The sequence below is a fragment of the Hordeum vulgare genome, chromosome 3H (assembly GCF_904849725.1).
Source record: "Hordeum vulgare subsp. vulgare chromosome 3H, MorexV3_pseudomolecules_assembly, whole genome shotgun sequence".
Taxonomy (NCBI): Eukaryota; Viridiplantae; Streptophyta; class Magnoliopsida; order Poales; family Poaceae; genus Hordeum; species Hordeum vulgare.
The window spans coordinates 10,001,103-10,019,567 of record NC_058520.1 but is presented as its reverse complement, the minus strand read 5'-3'; the positions used below and the strand labels follow the sequence as shown (position 1 = coordinate 10,019,567).

General features: G+C 48.1%; 1 pseudogene; it reads right to left on the bottom strand.

Annotated features, from left to right (window-relative positions):
• Positions 1 to 844: 844 nt before the first annotated feature.
• LOC123439219 overlaps positions 845 to 18,465 on the bottom strand; it is a 33,189-nt pseudogene continuing 15,568 nt past the window's right edge.

Here is an 18,465-nt window from a genome sequence, read left to right as displayed (position 1 = left end):
GGGCGGGAACGGGATCTGGCGTCGGCCGCCTGGCCTCGTGGCGGCAGCCCTGCCGGCCGCCTGCGCCCGTGGCGGCAGGCCCCAGCCGCCTCGTGCGGTGGCGGCAGGTGCCACGTGCCGCCTGGCGTGCCTGCCGCCACCCGGGGTGGGGGTCCTTTCCCTTCTTTCCATTCGCAGCTGGTCTCTTTTGGCAATCACGTTCGACAGGGGGTCCTTTTGGACAAAAATTCGCAAAACACCGGCCAGGTTTACCAAAATGAGCACTCAGGTCCACAAGGATGGTTCTACATTTAAGATTCTCCCTCACCTTCAAGAGGAGATCGGGTACCTGACCTGACCACAACTGGGTTTGACTCTACTAATAATATTATTACAATTATTTACACTGTAGTTTTGTACCAATAAACTGCAGTAAAAAAAAAAAACCAATGTATTCTGAGACAGGGGAGGTTCATTCAGAAAGCTACACCACTGATGCTATAATCGGGCAGGTGTGCCTTGCGAAATGAAAGCACAAGTGCATTCAGGACAGCACGACATCAAGCAGTTTGCCACAGATGAATGATGCAGGGATTAAAATCTATGGGGCCCAAAGGACAGGAAGGTCGATACGTGGCTGGATGGTCTGCTCCTGTTCAGACGGTGTACAAGTGTGCTTTCCTTTATACTCAAAATCGAAGATCTCATCGCAATCGTCTGTGCGCTGCACCTCCTTGGTCGCTCGGCATCCCTCCGACTCCCGGCGAGAGCATCGGAAGTAACCTCTGCAAGAGTTCAATTTAACAAGAACACAGGTCAGCCTCCCTCATGCACCATGTGCAACCAGGAAAGGAAAATGTTAGTTTCATGTGAGTTCAGAAGAAGCCTCTGGTAACCTTGGGTGTTTGGTGCCAAGGATATCTTTCTGGCCGTACTTCTTCCAGCTGAAGCCGTCGTCGAGGAGTCCACGGAACAGCGAATTGTCAACACACATAATGTTAGCTGTAGGACGACTTGAGCGTGTATCAATGGCCTTCCTTAACGCCGACAGTGCAGCTCTTGTGCTGGATCCATTGGCACCATAACCCCTAATAATTACAAGGATTTCCTTGAGGCCTAATAGGTGCTCGATGCCCATAGGTGCAGCGCCGTACGGCGAATTGATTCTTACCTCAAGCTTTTCGAGACTGGGCATTGTCCCTGCCTCAAATGTCAGTTGTGACATCCTCTTGCAGAACAGCCAGAAACGCTTGAGAACAGGGAATCCGTTTCTACAAATGAGTACCTTCTCTTCGGTTTCATGTTTCCCTTTGATCTGCAATTTAAGGCGGTTAAGAGATTGCAACTGTGCAAGAACTGCAATATCATCCTCCAACACCTCAATTGTGAGATCAAGGTCAAAGAGGTTATGGAGCTCTCCAATCGCGGTAGGAACCCTTGGAAACAGGCACAACATATGAAGCCTTTGAAGAAATAGCGAACTCAATGCATAACTAATTTTGATGTTAGAATCCATGTGCAGATATCTGAGCTTGCAAAGTTTTTTAAGGGAACATTTCAAGACATCCAAACGATGTGCATCCATGTTGGAAAGTTTATGACATATTCGAAGATCCCTCAAATTGATGAGATCCCCAAGGTCTCTGATGTTGTCTACAGAATTCAAGCCCACATCAAACTCTTGCAGCGTACATAAAGATTTCATGTTGCCAATTCCATCGGGCAAATTCGTCCTCCAAGGGACGATCAGGTGCTGCAACCGGTGCAAATGAATAACATCTGACGGAACTTCAAGATAGTATTTTCCTAACTCCAAAGTCTCCAATTGCTCTAGTCCCCGAATCCTTGGTAAAACTATTTTACCATCTGCTTTAATTTTCAGATACCTCAGTTGGAACAAATGAGATATTCCAGTAAGGTCAGGTATCTCCCACTGAAATTCAAGACTTAAAACTCGGAGATGCTTGAACTTCAAGAGAGGAGGTGCATATGCAGAGTTACCAAATCTGGCAAGTGCTCTTACTTGTGAGAGCTGGGTGGTTTCCAATATTGTGCCATCTATTATACCGTCTAGATAGAGGGAGAGTCGGCGGACCTTGTCGGATAAACCTATAATGTCTTGGATGTCATCTGTTGCAGTGATAAAATTTTCTTCTCTGCACTTGTGCATAATAAGGTCAAGCATCATATCATGCAGTCTGCAAGATAACACCTCATTATTATGATCGGTATCAACTGGCTGAATGATGCCTCTGTTAACTAGCTCGTTAAAATAGCCCTCTGCAACATCATTTGGATATTGCCCATGTGCTTTACTTACAAAGCCTTGGGCTAACCATTGCCTGACCAAATCATTTTTCCATATTATATAGTCTTCTGGATACATACCCAAATATAGCATGCATGTCTTCAAATAATGAGGAAGATTTAGGTAACTAAGGCCCAGTATTCGCCTCATTCCTTCCAATGTTGGATTCACCTCAAAACTGGGGCCCAGCGAATTCATCATGTGCACCCAATGCTCCTTCAATTTGTTTCGCTCACTAGCATCGCTCTCAGCTGACCAAGTCTCGCAACAATTGAGAAGACTTGTGTCCGAAACATACCAGTGGGCACCAGAACGACTTGATGATCATTGCTTTCAAGTGGAGTTTCCTAGAAGAGAGGATCTCCAACGTTTGCTTACTTTTGGGGTCAGCAGGGTCAGTGGGAGCAAATGTATGCTTGAGTTTGAGGAGTGCAGAAAACCGGAACCACAGGGTACACGGTTACAGAAGGTATGGATCAGGTTTTCAGGCATACCAGAAACTTTACTTAATGATTTCCTTATTGTATGGAGCCTTGGATCACTTATTGGCAAGACCGAAAAGGTCGACATGCCGTTCACTCGCAAAAGGGGGATAGCCAGATTGCTAGTGATGGTGTTGGATGTTGAATATATTCCTGATTTCGCACCTTGGTCATATGATGGAGTTCATTACGATCTTGATGTGGAGGTAGAGGTGGACGTACCTACAAAGTCTAACGATGGTGATGTTGATATGACTGATGGAGATGAGCGTGATAAGGATCATGGTGATACAGATAAAGATAAGAGCTCTGACAGGTCTAAGGATGGCATTCATCCTTCATCATCTTCTGCGAAGGATAAGTCACCTTTTAATGAGGTTGCACCTTCATCTTCTTCTGCCCATATGGATACCCTACGTCTCGGATCATTTGAGGTGATGCATGATATGGGTTGATGGGGTCATAGTCCTAGGGTAGGGTCATAGGCCTGCCCTACACGTCCTACCCAAGGGATACCCCACACAAGGGACAGGACCTTAAGTATGCCCCGACTGAATTAAGGTGCCCCCATCATCCAGTCGGTAGCAGGCCCGGAATCATCCAGTCGAAGACTAACATTCGGAGAACACCGGGCCTACCGACTGGATACACTCGGTGCGCCGTAACCTCTCTGGAGGGAAACTGTTGTACGTTTCCGGGTGCATTTACTAGCATTTAGAGCATACGTTACCTGTAACGTATGCATTCAATCGCCACTACTCCACCCTTGAATCAGAACCGTTGTGGAGGGCAGCGCACTCTATATAAGCCGCCCTCCCCCACTGGTAAAAGGGTTAGCAAATCTTTGTACTCCATATCACACTCGGTAACAAGCTCCGAGAGCACTGAGACGTAGGGCTGTTACCTCCACCGCAGAGGGGCCCGAACTCATACAACCTCGCCGTAGCTAGGACTCTGCCCATCTCATTCGTACCCTACACATCTACTGTCAGGCTTATACCCACGACAGTTGGCGCCCACCTTGGGGCAGGCGTCTAAGCGACTTCCGGCGAGTTTGCGACTACTTCCTTTCGTCATGTCGTCCGGTGGAGGTTCGAGCATGGGTCACCAGATCCTTTTCGGCGCTCTCTCCTTCGTCGTCGACGATTCGGCGTGGCTTCGGGAGGCACCTCTCGACGTCAAGGCGCTTCCCCGTCGCGGGGCCACACACTTCTGTGTCGGCGCTCGCGGCGTTCTTCTTCTCCAACAATCGGCTCCGTTGCCGGCTTGCACCTTCGTCACGCGCCGCAGCAAACGATCTCGCAGTCCGCGTCTACAACGTTGGGTGCAACATGCCCGAGCGCGTCAGTTCGCGTCCTCTCAAGTGGCGGTTCTGGAGTCTGTTGTGGTTGCCCCGCGTCCCCAATGCTCGGGCTCGGTTCCGACTGAGCTCCCTTCCGAGTACATGTGCCTCGGGCCTGCAGCAGAAGTTCACATGGCCAACAACCATGAAGATCCCCATCAGGCTGGCCGGAACGAGCGCGAAGCCGGTGAAGCATCCGGTGCACGCCGTCCGCCTCGCCGTTCTGCCAGTCGGCACACCCGGCAGAGCAACGTAGAGTTGTTCCGCACACCTCTCCTCAACTTGGCTGCGGCAGCCAAGATCGCCGATTCCCTCCAGCCGACTGATTCAGAGGCAGGAAGAGTAATCGAGCAGATCCGTGCTCTGTTGCACACGGCGCAGCAGCATAATTCGGCAGTCTCCCAGTCGCACAATCGGATCCACAATAGTTCCGCCCATGCAAACACACATCGGTCGGTTCACAGCCCCGGCTCCTATCAGCACCACAGGGGAGGCAGTCGTTCCATGGTCCGTGAAGATCGTTGCCGTTCGCGCACCCCTCCGCGGGGTGGGCCCTATGGGTCCCGACATCATGATGATCGGCGTTCAGTCGGCGACACTTACGACCCGAGACCCGACGCAAGAGGGCGAATCGCCCAGCGAAGAGTCGACAGGGGTCGAGCCCACCGCGATGGCCACGATCTGGATCGTCCAAGTGGCGGCAGGACCATCGTGTCCGGCCCCGAGTGTTTTAGTCGAGCCATCCGCTCGGCTGACATCCCACCCAACTTCCGATTGGCAGCGGGAATCGGTAAATTTACGGGGGAATCCAAGCCTGAAACATGGCTAGACGACTACCGAGTGGCAGTCCAGATCGGAGGAGGGGACGACTATGTCGCTATGAAGCACCTCCCTCTGATGCTCGACGGCTCGGCGCGAGCTTGGCTGAACCAGTTAGCCCCCTCAAGCATTTACAGTTGGGCAGATCTTGCCCGAGTGTTCATCAGGACCTTCGAAGGGACGTGCAAACGCCCTGCAGGCCTTGTGGAGCTTCAGCATTGTGTCCAGAAGCCGAATGAGCCCTTGCGCGACTTCATCCAGCGATGGACGACTCTTTATCACACGGTGGAGAGCGTCATCGAGCATCAAGCGGTCTGCGCATTCAAGGCAGGCGTACGGTACAGAGAGTTGTACCTAAAGTTCGGCCGGACAGGCGACATCTCCATGAGCAAGATGATGGAGATAGCTGCTCGTTATGCAAATGGCGAGGAAGAAGACCGCATCCGGAGCGGCAAACACAAGACAGTCGGCGATACCGACGGAGGTAACACTCGGAAGCAGAAACAGAAGGTTCCACCCACACCGCAAGCAGAAGCTGCAGCTGTAACCAGCGCCAAGTTCAAGGGCAAAGGGAAAGCGCAGTTTACCCCCAAGAAGAAGCCGTTTAATAATCCCATCCTAGATCAGCCTTGTCCAATACACACGAAGATGGACGAAGAAGGCAATCCCATATACGCGAAGCATACCACTCGGCAGTGTCGTCTCCTGATCCAGGGGTTCAGCGAAGGACAACCGAGTGAGAAGAATCCTGAACAAGATGAGGAGGATAAGGAGGATCCGTTCCCCCAAGTCCATGCAACCCTCATGATTTTTGCTGACGTCGAAAGCAAGAGTCGACTGAAGCTAGTGAACAGAGAGGTCAACATGGCCGTTCCGACTGCTCCCAAGTTCCTTAGATGGTCTCAGACTGCGATCACCTTTGATCAGTCGGACCATCCAACGCATGTCCCCACTCCAGGAAGACAGGCTCTGGTCGTCGACCCGGTGGTGGAAGGAGTCCGACTGCGCAAAGTCCTCATGGACGGCGGTAGCGGACTGAACATCATGTACGCTGACACCCTCAAGGGAATGGGCATTCCGATGTCCAGACTCAGCGAGAGCAATATGCAGTTCCACGGAGTCGTCCCCTGGCGGAAGGCCAAGTCACTCGGTCAGATCGCGTTGGACGTCACTTTCGGCTCCGACAAAAACTTTCGCAAGGAGAAGCTCACATTCGAGGTGGTGGATTTCCAGAGCGCTTACCATGCGATTCTGGGCCGCCCGGCGTACGTGAGTTTCATGGCACGCCCGTGCTATGTGTACTTGAAGTTGAAGATGCCAGGTCCAAAAGGCGTTATCACCATCACCGGCAACCGTCAGCGAGCTGAGGAGTGTGCAAGAGGGATCAAGGATCGCTGACCAGCAGATGGCTGTACTTGAGCTCGAAGAGTACAAGAAGACAGTCGACCCTGCCGACCTGATGCGCTCGAAGAAACCAGCTTCTGAGTCCGCGTTCCAGTCGGCGGGAGAGACGAAGAAAATTAGCATCCACCCGACGGACGAGTCTGCCGCCCCGACGAACATCCCCACCACCCTCGATCCTAAATAGGAAGCCGAGCTCACCCAATTCCTTCGTGATAACTGGGACTTCTTCGCATGGAAGCCTTCTGACATGCCAGGTGTTCCCAGGGAGTTGGCTGAGCACCGACTGCATGTGGATCCCGTCGCTCGGCCCGTCCGAGAGCGCTTGCGTCGGTCCGCCGCGCACAAGAGGAAGGCAATCGGAGAAGAGGTGGCCAAGCTGCTGGCTGCCAACTTCATTCGCGAGGTTCACCACTCCGAGTGGCTCGCCAATGTCGTCATGGTGCCCAAGAAGGACAAATCACTCCGAATGTGCATTGATTTAAAACACCTCAATAAGGTCTGCCCGAAAGACCATTTTCCGCTCCCCGCATAGATCAAATTGTCGATTCGACTGCGGGATGCGAGCGTTTGTCATTCCTTGATGCCTACTCGGGTTATCATCAGATCCGTCTGTATGGTCCCGATGAGTTGAAAACAGCCTTCATCACCCCGTTTGGGTGCTTCTGCTACATCACTATGCCTTTCGGTCTGAAGAATGCAGGAGCTACCTTTATGCGCATGATCCAAAAATGTCTCCTCGACCAGATCGGTCGCAATGTGGAGGCATACATGGACGATATCGTAGTCAAGTCACGCAAAGGTTCCGACCTGCTGACTGACTTGGCAGAAACATTCGCCAACCTTCGTAGGTACGATATCAAGCTAAACCCAGCCAAGTGTTCATTCGGTGTTCCCAGCGGTAAGTTACTCGGTTTCTTCGTTTCCGAACGAGGAATCGATGTTAAGCCCGAAAAGATCGGGACCATCATCCGAATGGATAGGCCGGTCAGAATACACGATGTTCAACGACTCAAAAGGTTGCCTAGCGGCTTTGAGCAGGTTCATCAGTCGACTCGGCGAAAAAGCACTTCCTCTGTACCGACTCATGAAGAAGTCAGATACCTTCGAGTGGACAGACGAAGCCCAAGTCGCATTCGACGACCTCAAAGTCCTACTTTCCACCCAGCCGGTTCTTACTGCTCCGCTCAGTAAAGAGCCCCTTCTTCTATATATCGCGGCTACAAATCAAGTCGTCAGTACTGTTCTTACAGTCGAGCGAGAAGAAGAAGGCAAAGCATACAAAGTTCAGCGGCCAGTGTACTACGTCTCCGAAGTCCTGACCCCCTCCAAGCAGAGATATCCCCATTATCAAAAGCTCATCTATGGGATCTATATGACTGCGAAGAAGGTGGCCCATTATTTCCAAGACCACTCGGTATCTGTCGTTTCTGATGCTCCTTTGTCGGAAATTCTCCACAATCGAGACGCGTCAGGCCGAGTGGCGAAGTGGGCAATGGAGATGCTGTACTGTGACATCAAGTTCGAGGCCAAGAAAGCTATTAAGTCTCAAGCCATTGCTGATTTTATAGCAGAATGGGTAGAACAACAGCAACCGACTCACATCTACTCGGCTCATTGGACGATGTTCTTCGATGGGTCTAAGATGTTGAATGGATCCGGCGCTGGCGTTGTGATCATATCACCCAAAGGCGACAAACTCAAGTACGTGCTCCAGATACACTTTGATTCCTCTAACAACGAGGCAGAGTATGAAGCTCTTCTCTACGGATTGCGCATGGCCATCTCACTCGGCGTCCGTCGCCTGATGGTCTACGGCGATTCGGACTTGGTGGTCAACCAAGTGATGAAAGAGTGGGACGTAAGGAACCCCACCATGACGACATACTGCAATGCAGTCAGGAAGCTGGAGAAGAAGTTTGAAGGTCTAGAACTTCATCATGTTCCGAGACTGAAGAACCAAGCAGCTGATGAGTTGGCGAAACTCGGATCCACTCGGAGACCAGTCCCGAGTGACGTCTGCCTCGAGCACCTCCATCTTCCCTCAGTAAAAGAAGATCCCTTCACTGAAGAACCAGTACAACCCAAAAGCACAACAGATCCGACTGAAGTCGATGTGCCTGCTGTGGTTGATCTGGTCACAGAGATTCTGGTAATCGTTCCCGATTGGACTGTGCCGATCATGGCATTTATCTTGAGACAAGAACTTCCAGAAGATGAAGTCCAAGCCCGGCAAATAGTTCGCAGGTCGAAGGCATTCACTGTCATTGACGGTCAATTGTACAAGGAGAGTGTTTCGGGCGTCCTCCAACGTTGCATTTCCCCAGAGGAAGGACAGTTGATCTTAGAGGATATCCACTCGGGAACCTGCGGCCATCATGCTTCTTCGAGAGCAATCGTCGCCAAGGCGTTCAGAGCTGGATTCTTCTGGCTGCAGGCTAACGAGATGGCCAAAGCTATGGTCGACCGATGTGAAGGCTGTCAGTTCTACTCCAACAAGTCCCACAAGCCAACATCTGCACTAAAGACAATCCCACTTGTGTGGCCATTTGCAGTTTGGGGATTAGACACAGTTGGACCATTCAAGACAGGCCAAGGAGGCTACACACATCTGTTGGTGGTAGTCGACAAGTTTACCAAATGGATAGAAGCCAAGCCCATCAAGAAACTCGATGCCTCAACAGCTGTCAAGTTTGTCAGGGACATCATTTCCAGATTCGGGGTGCCTCACAGCATAATCACAGACAATGGGACAAACTTTGACTCGGACAGATTCAAAGGCTTCTGTGCGAGTCAGGGTATCCGAGTGGATTTTGCTTCCGTAGCACATCCACAATCCAATGGACAAGCTGAGCGTGCGAATGGACTTATCCTTCAAGGTTTGAAGCCTCGACTCTTGCGAGAGGTAGGACATGCTGCTGGTGCATGGGTCACCGAGTTACCTTCAGTACTTTGGGGCCTCCGCACCACTCCAAACCGATCAACGGGGCGATCGCCGTTCTTCCTCGTCTATGGAGCAGAAGCGGTCCTTCCGAGTGACCTGCTTCACAATGCCCCGCGAGTCGAACTCTTCTCCGAAGCCGAAGCGGAACAAGCAAGGCAAGATGGAGTCGATCTTCTAGAGGAGGAGCGCGAGATGGCACTCACTCGCTCAACAATTTACCAGTAAGATCTGCTACGCTTTCACGCACGTCACGTCAGGAGTCGCACATTCCAAGCTCGCGATTTAGTGCTCCGAGTGGATCAGCAAAGACCACACAAGTTGGCTCCGGCCTGGGAAGGGCCTTTCATCATTTCCAAGGTGCTGAACAAGAGAGCATACATACTATACAACATTCAGAGGGAGACAGACGATGTTGGGGAACGTCGCATGGGAAACAAAATTTTTCCTACGCGCACGAAGACCTATCATGGTGATGTCCATCTACGAGAGGGGATGAGTGATCTACGTACCCTTGTAGATCGTACAGCAGAAGCGTTAGTGAACGCGGTTGATGTAGTGGAACGTCCTCACGTCCCTCGATCCGCCCCGCGAACAATCCCGCGATCAGTCCCACGATCTAGTACCGAACGGACGGCACCTCCGCATTCAGCACACGTACAGCTCGACGATGATCTCGGCCTTCTTGATCCAGCAAGAGAGACGGAGAGTTAGAAGAGTTCTCCGGCAGCGTGACGGCGCTCCGGAGGTTGGTGATGACCTTGTCTCAGCAGGGCTCCGCCCGAGCTCCGCAGAAACGCGATCTAGAGGAAAAACCGTGGAGGTATGTGGTCGGGCTGCCGTGGAAAAGTCGTCTCAAATCAGCCCTAAAACCCCACTATATATAGGAGGAGGAGGGGGGAGACTTGCCTTGGGGTCCAAGGACTCCCAAGGGAGGCAGCCGAGCCAAGGGGGAAGGTCTCCCCCTCCCAAACCGAACTCCACTTGGTTTGGAAGGTGGAGTCCTTCTTCCCTTTCCCACCTCCTTTTTTTTCCTTTCCTCTTTGATTTTCTTTCCTATGCGCATAGGCCTCTCTTGGGCTGTCTCACCAGCCCACTAAGGGCTGGTGCGGCACCCCAAACACCCATGGGCTTCCCCGGGGTGGGTGGGCCCCCCCGGTGAACTCCCGGAACCCATTCGTCATTCCCCGTACATTCCCGGTAACTCCGAAAACCTTCCGGTAATCAAATGAGGTCATCCTATATATCAATCTTCGTTTCCGGACCATTCCGGAAACCCTCATGACGTCCGTGATCTCATCCGGGACTCCGAACAACATTCGGTAACCAACCATATAACTCAAATACGCATAAAACAACGTCGAACCTTAAGTGTGCAGACCCTGCGGGTTCGAGAACTATGTAGACATGACCCGAGAGACTCCTCGGTCAATATCCAATAGCAGGACCTGGATGCCCATATTGGATCCTACATATTCTACGAAGATCTTATCGTTTGAACCTCAGTGCCAAGGATTCATATAATCCCGTATGTCATTCCCTTTGTCCTTCGGTATGTTACTTGCCTGAGATTCGATCGTCAGTATCCGCATACTTATTTCAATCTCGTTTACCGGCAAGTCTCTTTACTCGTTCCGTAATACAAGATCCCGCAACTTACACTAAGTCACATTGCTTGCAAGGCTTGTGTGTGATGTTGTATTACCGAGTGGGCCCCGAGATACCTCTCCGTCACACGGAGTGACAAATCCCAGTCTTGATCCATCCTAACTCAACTAACACCTTCGGAGATACCTGTAGAGCATCTTTATAGTCACCCAGTTACGTTGTGATGTTTGATACACACAAAGCATTCCTCCGGTGTCAGTGAGTTATATGATCTCATGGTCATAGGAATAAATACTTGACACGCAGAAAACAGTAGCAACAAAATGACACGATCAACATGCTACGTCTATTAGTTTGGGTCTAGTCCATCACATGATTCTCCTAATGATGTGATCCCGTTATCAAGTGACAACACTTGCCTATGGCCAGGAAACCTTGACCATCTTTGATCAACGAGCCAGTCAACTAGAGGCTTACTAGGGACAGTGTTTTGTCTATGTATCCACACAAGTATTGTGTTTCCAATCAATACAATTATAGCATGGATAATAAACGATTATCATGAACGAAGAAATATAATAATAACTAATGTATTATTGCCTCTAGGGCATATTTCCAACAGTCTCCCACTTGCACTAGAGTCAATAATCTAGTTCACATCACCATGTGATTCCAACGAATCCAACACCCATATTGTTATGGGGTATGATCACATCTTGCTCTTGAGAGAGGTTTTAGTTGACGGTTCTGAAACTTTCAGATCCGTGTGTTCTTTACAAATCTTTATGTCATCTTATAGATGTTGCTACTATGTGCTATTCGGAAATACTCCAAATATCTACTCTACTATACGAATCCGTTTCACTACTCATAGTTATTCGGATTAGTGTCAAAGCTTGCATCGACGTAACCCTTTACGACGTACTCTTTAAGCACCTCCATAATCGAGAAAAATTCCTTAGTCCATTAGTTACTAAGGATAAATTTTGACCGCTGCTAGTGATTCAATCATGGATCACTCTCTGTACCTCTCAACAGATTTTGAGTCAAGGCACACATCAGGTGCGGTACACAGCATGGCATACTTTAGATTCTACCGCTAAGGCATAGAAGACGATCTTCGTCTATTCTCTTTATTCTGTCGTGGTCGGGTTTTGAGTCTTACTCAAATTTACACCTCACAACGCAACCAAGAACTCCTTCTTTGCTGATCTATTTTTGAACTCTTTCAAAAACTTGTCAAGGCATGCATCTTGTTGAAACTTCTATTAAGCGCTTTTGATCTATCTCCATAGATCTTTGATGCTCAACGTTCAAGTAGCTCAATCCAGGTATTCCTTTGAAAACTCCTTTCAAACAACCTTGTATGCTTTACAGAAATTCTACATTACTTCTGATCCACAATATGTCAACCACATATACTTATCAGAAATTCTATAGTGCTCCCACTCACTTCTTTGGAAATACAAGTTTCTCATAAACCTTGTACAAACCCAAAATCTTTGATCATCTCATCAAAGTGCATATTCCAACTCCGAGATGCTTGCACCAGTCCATTGAAGGATCACTGGAGCTTGCATACTTGCTAGTATCTTTAGGATCGACAAAACCTTCTGGTTGTATCACATACAATGTTTGCTCAAAGAAACCGTTGAGAAAACAATGTTTTGACATCCTATGTGCAATATTTCATAAATAATGCATCAACAACTAACATAATTCTAACAGACCTTTAGCATCGCTACGAGTGAGAAAGACTCATCATAGTCAACAGTTTGATCTTGTCGGAAACATCTTGGCGACAAGTCGAGCTTTTCTTAATAGTGATTTATCACCATCATCGTCTGTCTTTCTTTTAAAGACCCATCTTTACTCAATAGTCCTCTGACCATCAAGTAGTTCTTCCAAAGTCTACACTTTGTTTTCATACATGGATCCTCTCTCGGATTTCATGGCTTCCAGCCATTTGTCGGAATCTGGGCCCACCATCGCTTTCTCCATAACTCGTAGGTTCACTGTTGCTCAACAACATGACCTCCAAGACATGGTTACCGTACCACTCTGTAGTAGTACACGACCTTGTCAACCTACGAGGCTTGTAGTAACTTGATCCGATGCTTGATGATCACCATCATCAGCTTCCACTTCAATTGGTGTAGGTGCCACAGGAACAACTTCCTGCGCCCTGCTACACACTGGTTGAAGTGATGGTTCAATAACCTCATCAAGTTCTACCACTCTCCCACTCAATTCTTTCGAGAGAAACCTTTCCTCGAGAAAGGATCCGTTTCTAGAAACAAACACTTTGCTTTCGGATCTGAGATAGGAGATGTACCCAACTGTTTTGGATATCCTATGAAGATGCATTTATCCGCTTTGGGTTCGAGCTTATCAGACTGAAACTTTTTCACATAAGTGTCGAAGCCCCAAACTTTCAAGAAACGACAGTTTAGATTTCTCTAAACCTCAGTCTATACTGTGTCATCTCAACGGAAATACGCGGTGCCCTATTTAAAGTGAGTGCGGTTGTCTCTAATGCATAACCCATAAACGATAGTGGTAATTCGATAAGAGACATCATAGTATGCACCATACCAAATAGTGCGTGGCTATGACGTTCAGACACATCATCACACTATGATGTTCCAGGTGGCATGAACTGCGAAATAATTTCCACATTGTCTTAACTGCATACCAAAACTCGTAACTCAGATATTCATTTCTATGATCATATCGTAGACAGTTTATCCTCTTGTTACGACGAACTTCACTCCGAAACAGAATTGAACTTTTCAATATTTCAGACTTGTGATTCATTAAGTAAATACTCTAGTATCTACTCAAATCGTCAGTGAAGTAAGAACATAATGATATCCACTGCGTGCCTCAGCACCCATTGGACTGCATACATCAAAATGTATCACTTCCAACAAGTTACTATCTTATTTCATCTCAATGAAAACAAGGCCTTGCTCATGTGGTATGATTTGCATGTCACTAGTGATTCGAAATCAGGTGAGTACAAAGATCCATCAGCATGGAGCCTCTTCATGCAATTTATACTAACATGACTCAAGCGGCAATGCCACAAGTAAGTGGTACTATCATCATCAACTCGTATCTTTTGGCACCAATATCATGAACATGTGTAACACTATGATCGAGATTCAATAAACCATTGAAGGTGATTATTCAAGAAAACAAAGTAACCATTATTCTCTTTAAATGAATAATCGTATTGCAATAAACACGATCCAATCATGTTCATGCTTAACGCAAGCACCAAATAACAATTATTTAGGTTTAATACCAATCCCGATGGTAGAGGGAGCGTGCGACGTTTGATCATATCAACCTTGGAAACACTTCCAACACGTATCGTCACCTCGCCTTTAGCTAGTCTCCGTTTATGCCGTAGCTTTCATTTCGTGTTACTAATCACTTAGCAACCGAACCGGTATCCAATACCCTCATGCTACTAGGAGTACTAGTAAAGTACACATCAACATCATGTATATCAAATACACTTCTTTCGACTTTTGCCAGCCTTCTTATCTACCAAGTATCTAGAGTTGCTCCGCCTCAGTGACTGTTCCCCTCATTACAGAAGCACTTAGTCTCGGGTTTGGGTTTAATCTTGGGTCTCTTCATTAGTGCAGCAACTGTTTTGCCGTTTCACGAAGTATCCCTTCTAGCCCTTGCCTTTCTTGAAACTTAGTGGTTTTACAAACCATCAACTATTGACGCTCCTTCTTGATTTCTACTTTCGCAGTGTCAAACATCGCGAATCGCTCAAGGATCATTGTATCTATCCTTGATATGTTATAGTTCATCACGAAGCTCTCACAGCTTGGTGGCAGTGACTTTGGAGAACCATCACTATCTCATCTGGAAGATTAACTCCCACTTGATTCAAGTGATTGTCGTACTCAGACAATCTGAGCACATGCTCAACGATTGAGCTTTTCTCCTTTACTTTGTGGACAAAGAATCTTGTTGGAGGTCTCGTACCTCTTAACAAGGGCACAAGCATGAAATCACAATTTCATCTCTTTAGAACATCACTTATGTTCCGTGACGTTTTAAAACGTTTTCGGCGCCTTGCTTCTAAGCCATTTAAGTATTTTGCACTGAACTATCGTGTAGTCATCAGAAACGTGTATGTCGGATGTTCACAGCATCCACAGACGACGCTCGAGGTGCAGCACACCGAGTGTTGCATTAGGGACATAAGCCTTCTGCGCAGCAACGAGGACAATCCTCGGTTTTACAGACTCAGTCTGCAAAGTTTGCTACTATCAACTTTCAACTAAATTTTCTCTAGGAACATATAAAAACAGTAGAGCTATAGCGCAAGCTACATCGTAATTCGCAAAGACCATTAGACTATGTTCATGACAATTAGTTCAATTAATCATATTACTTAAGAACTCCCACTCAAAAAGTACATCTCTCTAGTCATTTGAGTGGTACATGATCCAAATCCACTATCTCAAGTCCGATCATCACGTGAGTCGAGAATAGTTTCAGTGGTAAGCATCTCTATGCTAATCATATCAACTATACGATTCATGCTCGACCTTTCGGTCTCATGTGTTCCGAGGCCATGTCTGCACATGCTAGGCTCGTCAAGCTTAACCCGAGTGTTCCGCGTGCGCAACTGTTTTGCACCCGTTGTATGTGAACGTTGAGTCTATCACACCCGATCATCACGTGGTGTCTCGAAACGACGAACTATAGCAACGGTGCACAGTCGGGGAGAACACAATTTCGTCTTGAAATTTTAGTGAGAGATCACCTCATAATGCTACCGTCGTTCTAAGCAAAATAAGGTGCATTAAAGGATTAACATCACATGCAATTCATAAGTGACATGATATGGCCATCATCACGTGCTTCTTGATCTCCATCACCAAAGCACCGGCACGATCTTCTTGTCACCGGCGTCACACCATGATCTCCATCAACGTGTCATCATCGGGGTTGTCGTGCTACTCATGCTATTACTACTAAAGCTACGTCCTAGCAAAATAGTAAACGCATCTGCAAGCACAAACGTTAGTTATAAAGACAACCCTATGGCTCCTGCCGGTTGCCGTACCATCGACGTGCAAGTCGATATTAACTATTACAACATGATCATCTCATACATCCAATATATCACATCACATCGTTGGCCATATCACATCACAAGCATACCCTGCAAAAACAAGTTAGACGTCCTCTAATTTTGTTGTTGCATGTTTTACGTGGTGACCATGGGTATCTAGTAGGATTGCATCTTACTTACGCAAACACCACAACGGAGATATATGAATTGCTATTTAACCTCATCCAAGGACCTCCTCGGTCAATTCCGATTCAACTAAAGTTGGAGAAACCGACACCCGCCAGTCATCTTTGAGCAACGGAGTTACTCGTAGCGATGAAACCAGTCTCTCGTAAGCGTACGAGTAATGTCGGTCCGAGCCGCTTCGATCCAACAATACCGCGGAATCAAGAAAAGACTAAGGAGGGCAGCAAAACGCACATCACCGCCCACAAAAACTTTTGTGTTCTACTCGAGAAGACATCTACGCATGAACCTAGCTCATGATGCCACTGTTGGGGAACGTCGTATGGGAAACAAAAATTTTCCTACGCGCACGAAGACCTATCATGGTGATGTCCATCTACGAGAGGGGATGAGTGATCTACGTACCCTTGTAGATCGTACAGCAGAAGCGTTAGTGAACGCGGTTGATGTAGTGGAACGTCCTCACGTCCCTCGATCCGCCCCGCGAACAATCCCGCGATCAGTCCCACGATCTAGTACCGAACGGACGGCACCTCCGCGTTCAGCACACGTACAGCTCGACGATGATCTCGGCCTTCTTGATCCAGCAAGAGAGACGGAGAGGTAGAAGAGTTCTCCGGCAGCGTGACGGCGCTCCGGAGGTTGGTGATGACCTTGTCTCAGCAGGGCTCCGCCCGAGCTCCGCAGAAACGCGATCTAGAGGAAAAACCGTGGAGGTATGTGGTCGGGCTGCCGTGGAAAAGTCGTCTCAAATCAGCCCTAAAACCTCCGTATATATAGGTGGGAGGGAGGGGACCTTTCCTTGGGGCTCAAGGAGCCCCAAGGGGGTCGGCCGAGTCCAAGGGGGAAGGCTCCCCCCCCCAAACCGAGTTGGACTTGGTTTGGTGGGTGGGAGTCCTTCCTTCCCTTCCCACCTCCTCTTTTTTTTTTCTTTTCTCTTTGATTTTCTTTCCTAGGCGCATAGGGCCCTTTTGGGCTGCCCCACCAGCCCACTAAGGGCTGGTGCGCCACCCTCATGGCCTATGGGCTTCCCCGGGGTGGGTTGCCCCCCCGGTGAACTCCCGGAACCCATTCGTCATTCCCGGTACATTCCCGGTAACTCCGAAAACCTTCCGATAATCAAATGAGGTCATCCTATATATCAATCTTCGTTTCCGGACCATTCCGGAAACCCTCGTGACGTCCATGATCTCATCCGGGACTCCAAACAACATTCGGTAACCAACCATATAACTCAAATACGCATAAAACAACGTCGAACCTTAAGTGTGCAGACCCTGCGGGTTCGAGAACTATGTAGACATGACCCGAGAGACTCCTCGGTCAATATCCAATAGCGGGACCTGGATGCCCATATTGGATCCTACATATTCTATGAAGATCTTATCGTTTGAACCTCAGTGCCAAGGATTCATATAATCCCGTATGTCATTCCCTTTGTCCTTCGGTATGTTACTTGCCCTAGATTCGATCATCAGTATCCGCATACTTATTTCAATCTCATTTACCGGCAAGTCTCTTTACTCGTTCCGTAATACAAGATCCCGCAACTTACACTAAGTCACATTGCTTGCAAGGCTTGTGTGTGGTGTTGTATTACCGAGTGGGCCCCGAGATACCTCTCCGTCACACGGAGTGACAAATCCCAGTCTTGATCCATACTAACTCAACTAACACCTTCGGAGATACCTGTAGAGCATCTTTATAGTCACCCAGTTACGTTGCGATGTTTGATACACACAAAGCATTCCTCCGGTGTCAGTGAGTTATATGATCTCATGGTCATAGGAATAAATACTTGACACGCAGAAAACAGTAGCAACAAAATGACACGATCAACATGCTACGTCTATTAGTTTGGGTCTAGTCCATCACATGATTCTCCTAATGATGTGATCCCGTTATCAAGTGACAACACTTGCCTATGGCCAGGAAACCTTGACCATCTTTGATCAACGAGCCAGTCAACTAGAGGCTTACTAGGGACAGTGTTTTGTCTATGTATCCATCCAAGTATTGTGTTTCCAATCAATACAATTATAGCATGGATAATAAACGATTATCATGAACAAAGAAATATAATAATAACTAATTTATTATTGCCTCTAGGGCATATTTCCAACAGACGAGCCGCGTGCATGGAACGGAGATCTCCTCAAGCGTTTTTATACGTGACCGTCGACTGAAGCAGTGTAACGAACAAGTTTGAAGAAATAATATATTCAGCAGATTCAGTTTTGCGCAGATTCAGAGTTCTCACACAAAAAAAAACTTAGCTGCGGTCCTGCA